Raw genomic sequence first — 8,076 nt, forward strand, 5'->3', positions numbered from 1 at the left:
ACATTACTGAATAATTTTATTTTGTATCATGGAAAAGTAATAGGAGTTCAAGGTATCTAAATAGTCATCAGTGAAGAGATGCCACAAGATGTCTTCAGAGACCCAGTAGCCAGATGTAGCTGCTGATTGAGAAAACAGAATCTACACTGACTACTGAGCGACTGATGAGCAACTAAAATTTCTGGACCAACAGCACCTCCACCATTACGGCAATCCTGTGGAAAAAGAACAAGAAGTAATTATCTAGATATTATATCTTTGTAAGAGAAACAAAAACTAAACACAAACCTCAAGCCCACCACTCCACAAGTTTTTTTTTAAAGAATTACACATTCCCTCACACTCAGGCATTGCAATAAGGCTTGCTAAGTTAGGTAACTTTGACTAGATCCTTTAGGAAGCACATCTGGATGTCTTAACATCTCCTCCATATAAGGAAATCCATAACACGTCATAGTAAGAAATAGTTCTTATACCAAATTATCATGTTTCAGTGATGTATAGAAAGGAAATGTCATCAGAAACCCACCAGCCATATATATAACTGTTACCTGTTTTGCAAGATACAAATCCTAGTGTTTGTTCTTACAATTGTTCAAGGGTAATCGCAACATAGCACTATATTAGACCAAAATATCAATATAATATAAACAATGCAGTGGAAAGGGAAGGGGTGAAAGAGGGGCAACTACTTTAAGATTAAGCTACATTTCCTTTTAAACAAACCACTCATTGAATATACTGCATAGTAATCAACTGTGTACACATCACCTGAAGTAATTTCCAAGCACTTTCTAAGGCAGATCGTACTTAGTTTTTAAAAGATATTTAATAAAGTTATGCAATTTAGCACTTGCAATTACTAGTGTTGTAGAAAGCTTTCAAAATCAGTAATAAGAGTTTAGAAATATTATCTACATTCTATAATCTAACCTACGGTTATTTACCCAAGGGGATTCCCTACACAAACTAAAAAATTCTAACCTTCCAAATTTCTTTCCTATCATTTGCCGCTTCCACATTTTCACATTCACAAATAGAAGATTGAATGTGGCAGTATTTGTTTTTATAATGGATGTTGCTACTGTTCTAACTTTTAGCAGCTGATGAACCAGCTAAGTTAAAAACAAGACAACTAAAGAGTGGATACTCATTCTCTATTTCATTCATTGGTTTAAGATGGGGAGTTTTGCAAGTGCTTAAATTTGACTGGATTGTGCCCATAATGTGTTTTATCTGAAACCCTTAATGTCTACTCTCTGCATAAGAACATAGGAAGAAGCTACCAACATCTAGTGCAGCAGCTTGTTCTCACAATGCCTTTATGATGCTTTGGGTCTGCATTATAATTTGCACTAGTCAGATTTGAGTAGTTACTTAGTGAAGCTAGTCAGATTCACTAAGTAGTTACTTAGTACTGTAAAGTTATAGCCATAGGATAATTCATATTGTTGAACCAATAGGAGCATCCAATGGAATAAAAAGTAGGTCACCAAATAAAATTATTTTAAAAGACTCACACACTCGCTCATTTTCCTGTATATAAGTCCCCACTGTAATAAATGAACAGGATTGTGTGCCTGGTCAGGCCTAATAGAGCAAGTGTTTAAGATTCACTACATCATGATACACAAAAATCTTCAAACCTGGCTAAATAGTTGAGATTCAAGCAAATATTTCCTGCTGCTGTTCTAACAAGAGCTGAAAAAACACTATTCAAAGTTGGAAAAAATGTGCATAAGCTTAAATGAGACAGAGAGAAAAAATCAAATTTAGAGCACCCCTTAATTGGCTCCTTTTTAAGCTAATAATATGTCTCATTAACAGAAGGAGACTGCACCCAAGAGAAGGTCAAATAAATATTAAGCAAAATACAACATCATTATTGTGCAACAACACAAAGGCAGCTGACTCAAGGGCTTGTGAGTCACATCCCAACACACTCAGGCCTGTTCTAGCCTGAATCAAAGCACAAGTTTGCCTGGTATGATTTAATGTTCTTGAAACTGATCAATCAAATGTGCATTAGACTGGTGCACACATCAGGTGTTTTTTTTAAAAAAAAAAAATCTGGGGTGGTGGTGGAAACAATTAAAATGTATGAATTATGTACACACACATAAAGAAAAACAGGGAGAACACAGTTTCCTGCTTGAACTGCCTTAAGTAAATACAGCAAACAGACACACTTAAACTTTGGAATTAAATTTTAAGTTCATTTGGAAGGGCAATCTGCTGCAATTAATTGTAATTATGATGGCTCCAAAACTACTTTACAGTACTGGCTTCTTGAATGAATAAAACTGTTGCACCCGAAGTGTCTGCCAACCCACCATATTCCCACTACTTCTCACTGCCAGCTCTCTATGCAACCCTATTGCACGAGCAAAGCTCCCCCCCCCCGGCCGCCGCCACTGAAGTGGACAAGCCGCTGCTTGCGCATGAGCTGTACTTATATACTTTGGGCCTCTAGCAAAGCTTGTGATCACTATGAATGGCAAACACCTTAGAAGTCTTACAGAACTTCACAACAACCCTGTGAAGCAGGTCACTTACCGCCCTCATATTATAGACTGGGACCAGAGGCAAAAATAACAGTGAGCCCAAGGGCAGTTAGTGAGTTTGTGGCTGGGGTACACATCCAGAGCTAAATGTGGTATTGAGCAAGTGATAATTAAGTCACCTTAAAAAAAAAGTAAGTTGAACAGCATCCAGGGGAACTACAGCGCTGGGTGGATGGGGGACATTTATTCCCCACCGCCATACGCTTCCCAAGCTGCTATTTGTCTTAAGGGCACCTGTATGTTTTGCCACATAGGGGAATTTTATTTGGAAAGCCCTTAGGAAGAAATGATTAGCCCCCTCCCCCACTACCCCCTAGTCCTAACTAGATATGACCCTGGTTATTACTTCACTCCCAGCATTATATCTAGCTGTGCCCTTAGCCACTACGTTACACGAGTTTTCATTACGTATCTGAAGAAGCGTGCATGCACACGAACGCTCATACCAATGACAAACTTAGTTGGTCTCTAAGGTGCTACTGGAAGGAATTTTTTAAATTTTGTTTCGACTACATCAGACCAACACGGCTACCTACCTGTAACTTTCATTATGTAGGTCAGCTAAGCAAGAGTATACGGTTGCCACCTGCCAGATTCCAAACAAGCTGCCACCCAGATTTTATTTGTAATTCAGCCTCAAGTGTGTGAAGCAAAGGGTAAATATTAGGTTTTGTAAACGTTAAAAAGGTGTATATATACACCTTTACAAGAAATGTAAAACGTTAAAAAGGTGTATATATACACCTATACAAGAAATGTATCAAATCTGTGAGATTCTGCCCACCTCTCTATTCTTTGTTTATTCGTCATCTTAGCTTCCATAATGATTTTATGGTTGTAAGGAAGGAGGTAATGTTGATGGGAGAGCTTGTAAAATGGAAGGCTGCAACATCCACAGTGGCCAGTAAACCCTGGGCTCCTGCTGCCAATTGGGGACATGGAGGTTTTTTCCTTCCCACGCCAGGCATTGCAGCTACGTGCTTACCCTGCAGCTGAGGGAGGGGGACATGAACCCACCCACTCTTTGCTTTCATTGTGCACAGCCAGGCACATGTGCAAACTCCACACCTTGTTCTTCTACATGCACTTGGCAGGAGTAAGGTTATGTTACTTAGATGAAGAAGCACATTTGAAGCATTAACTCCTTTTATACTTGCATTATGCAATATTTAGGAAATTTTGTTTCTTAGTTCAGGAATTCAGCTAAACAGATTACTGTGTGGAAAATGCATAACATAACACTCATCTAGACTAGTATTGGGGGCAGATTGCATGAATCATAGATGTAGCTTCCCCCCGCCTTCCAAAACAAGATGACATTTTTGTACAACTTTGTGTTATCACAGAAGTGAGCTACCAGTTGAAACCTGGGTGCCTAATTAAAGCACATTCTTGCAAACTTGATTTGCTACTGTTACATACTGAACTAAGAGCCTGCATACCTTAAGAAAGGATCTATGATTTTTGTAATGATTCCAGCTCTTAAATAGCTGAAACCCTGTGACTGTTTTGGTCATACACACTCCTAACAGCTGATGGTCACTTGACTCACACTAATTAATAAAGTGCTCCATAAATTAAGTTTTGGATTGAATTAAATGTAGCCAGGGAAATTCCTGTCCAAGGCACTTTTAATCACTCTGCCAGATAATACTAGTATGAGCAGGCCTGAAGAGGTGGGTGGCTGGCACAACACTCTAGAGCGAGTTCCCAAAGGCAAAACCACTGGCATGCCCATAAAGACAGACTCAAACTAGTTTTAATTGCTGATAAACGTAATTAAGTAGCTACCTTTATCCTTGGTTATCAATAGGAGGCTCCCTGGAGGTTTGTAAATGATACTTACAAGGAAGCTTGACAAAATATTTCAGATTCCTTAGGCACTAACATAAAATTTTTAGGAATTAACTTTACAGAGAACTCAACATGGCATCAAATTCCTGGGCATCAGGTGTCTGGGCTTCTTCCAGCTCTGCTACAGATCACAAATACTTCAAGACCGTGCAACATGCTATTTTTTCTGCTGATGAAAACTCATTTTGTCTGGCAGTGGTGGACAAACAGCAGCAGCCTTAACCAATATACCAATATGACCTATTATATCAGTTGCACACTGTAAATACTCTCTCTCTCTCTCTCTCTCTCTCTCTCTCTCTCTCTCTCTCTCTCTCTCTCTCTCTCTCTCTATATATATATATATATATATATATATATATAGTGGTACAACATGCTGTGGCTTACCATTCCCCACGCCCAATATATCCAGTATCCTGAAAATCCATGGGCCACAGTCTAGGGATAGACAAACCTTTCTGTCTCAATGTATTTCCATTTTCTATTGCATGTGCTCAGTGAGGCTCATTCCTAAGTTATATATGTGTGGCATTGCTGCTTTAATGCTAGATATTAGCACTACATTTATAAGGCTCTCTAAGAGCCAGGTATGTTGCTGTGAGAGCTGCAGAAAAGATGAAGGTGGCAAATTTGGATACTTAATTTATCCAGCTCATCCTTGAAGCTCATTGGCTATGGGTGGCTGAAAATATATAAAGTATGTACCGGAAGCAGATGGTATGCATTAGACTGTAAGAGCTCGAGGCATTGAGCATTTCTGAAAGATGACCAATTTTATAAAAAATCACCCTACATCTTATGAGTCCATTCCACAGACAAAATTTTCAAGACTTCAGTAACACAGCTTATCAGGTAAAATATAATTTCATAATATTTATATACCACTTGACTGTAGAACAATCAAGCGGTATATAAATATTTGTGGAACAAACAATATAAATATAATAAAAAATCACAAAGCAGTTTACAAAAAATAGCTCACACCCCATGGTTCTCCGTAGTTCTTCTGCACATCGTATTTCCAGTGTTACGCTGAAAATGCAAGAAACAGAAGTTGCTCATATGCCCTCCTCCTCCATGCTGCAATGTATGCAGCCAACCTTAATCAGAATGGACATTTGTGTGAACTCTCCGCACCATAGGAGCCAACTTCTAGGGACCAAGGTCCCTTCACCGCCGCCGCACCCCAGTTGAGGAGCATTGCCATTCCAATGGTGTGCATGTGCTGTGTCTTGTGATTATGCGGGGGGGGATCCAAGATGGCACCCCTGCTCCCCACATCTGGGACACAGGTATCTTCTCCTGGAATAGGTGTGCAACTTTCTTTGTTATATGGTAAAGAAGCAGAGAGAGAGAGAGAGAGAGAGAGAGAGAGAGAGAGAGAGAGAGAGAGAGAGAGAGAGAGAGAGAGAGAAGCAAGTCATTCATCATTTTACTACTGCTCCTCCACCCAGAGTACATTGCTAACATGCAAAGATAAGCCAAGTAAGGGCATTATATGCTTGATCCTTTGAAACTCTGGGTTCATTTAAAACTCTGTGAGCTGAATAAATAGGAATGTCACTGAGGATCTTAATCTAGTATTCTGCCAAAAAAAGAAAAAGAAAATCTTGCTTTTTAAACTGATGAAAGCTTCTTGATAGACAAGAGAAAGGTGCTGAATCCAGAAAAGATTACAACAGTAAATAAAACACAGTAAACAAAACAGGAGTGATGACATAAAGGTGTGGTCCAGTGTGAGAACATGGTTGAGCAGCAGTAACTCCAAATCACAATTGCCAATGACTTTATGAGCCCCAGGCAAACTTTTAACATCTCTGCCAAACTTACCAACCAGGGCAACATTTCCTTCACAGGATCTTAGAGTCACATCAAGATTCCTTGTGGAATCCCACAGATTTATCCAATACTTGCAATTGATGAGTAGCTTGAAAAGGTTAAGCAACCAACCACAATCCTCCTAAAAGCCATCTCAAGAGTCAGGATCATTCCATGATGCACCCAATTTAATAACATTAGCAAGCATAGTAATTTATCATCACAACAGATCAGGGAGTACGTTGAGAATTCCTTTAGCATCTTGTGAGCACAGTCTACTTCTGACTTCTAAAAACTTGAGAAATTTTCTTGCGATGCTCCTTAGCTTTCAGTTTACTGTAAGCTAAATTTCCCCCCTTGCAGAATTTAGTAGACATGGTATCATCAAAACCTCCACTTCCCTACTCTCCTCTTCAACCTCACCTGCCTTTTTCCCTTTAGGATTCTGCTTGCTGGGTTCAGAATAATAGTTAGATAATAATTTATTACTTATACCCCACTCATCTGACTGGGTTGCCCCAGCCACTCTGGGCAGTTTCCAACATAATAACACAGCAAACCATCATACATTAAAAAAACCAAAAACTTCCTGATACAGGACAGCCTTCAGATGTCTTTGGAAAGTTGTGTAATAGTTTATTTCTTAATAACCCCAATGCATAAAGGCAATAAGTGACAGCTTCCAAATTTTTTGTAAGCTGGATAAATAAAGACAGTTTTTGAGAAGGTTGTTGATTAATATTCTAATCTAGTTAAGGTTACCTAAATAAATATTTAGCTCTCAGCCTATCAATTTTCCAATGGCAATAGAATACGTATATTGACAAGGTAATCCTCATTTGCTGCAGGCATTTTAAAAGCTGACTAGAGAATACAGCAATATCAATATCTAAATGCCTCTCACTGCTAAAAGGAAATCTGTAAATTCGATGCAACTGTGGGAAAAGTACAGGTTTGAGGTAGATAGTTTTATCTCAAAGCGTGTCTAGGAGACCTTCTTTGTGTATTACTAGAGATTGGTTTCCAGTTATGATTAATAAATACAAGGATTAATAAATACAAGGATGAACCAGGGACCTGAGGGTTTTTAACTGTTTAGATTTTCCACAGGAGGGGTCAATAAAGGCTGTTCATTAGTGATATACAGGAGCCCTTTTCTAATAACAAACTGGGGATATGATCATACAAAGGTGGAAAGAGAATGATGAGAGCTGCATAATAGTGGTAGGCTCCAACCATGACCTATGCACATTTGTTCAAGTTCTGATTAGATTCTGTTTTTCAGCATTCCCAATCATCTGGAGATCATACATGCATCCTGGTACATGCATAGGAGTTACCTCACTGAGTCCTGCAAGACTGGCTCCTTGCTCGTCTGGGCCATCTCCACATGGGGCTTTGACTGCCCCCAGTTACAAAGTCTGCTTCTGCGGCTCACGATATCTACAGACCATTGGGGGTGGGCTATTGCTCTGGAACTGTTGCTGGGGCAAGTTTTCATTTTGGATTTCATTCTGGTTTTTGTAAATATTTTTTATTAGTTTTCATAAACAGAACAGTAACCAATCAAAGCCATAAGAATTAGCCACAGGAAAGAAGAGTCAGCAAAAGGTTTGTTTGTTTTTGCTGCTAATCTGGGTTACTCTTGACTTGTTCAATTTTAATGTATATTTGTTAATATGAAATGTTTTCATTAGTTCATTGCTTATATGACTATTTGATTTTTATGTACTGTAAAAGCTACTGATTTATGTGAAACATTTTGATGCTGTGAGACACATTGAGCATAGTTTACTGTGGAAAGACAGCATATAAATAAATACATGATGATGATCTTGAA

This window comes from Zootoca vivipara, chromosome 4 (assembly GCF_963506605.1).
Source record: "Zootoca vivipara chromosome 4, rZooViv1.1, whole genome shotgun sequence".
Lineage (NCBI taxonomy): Eukaryota > Metazoa > Chordata > Lepidosauria > Squamata > Lacertidae > Zootoca > Zootoca vivipara.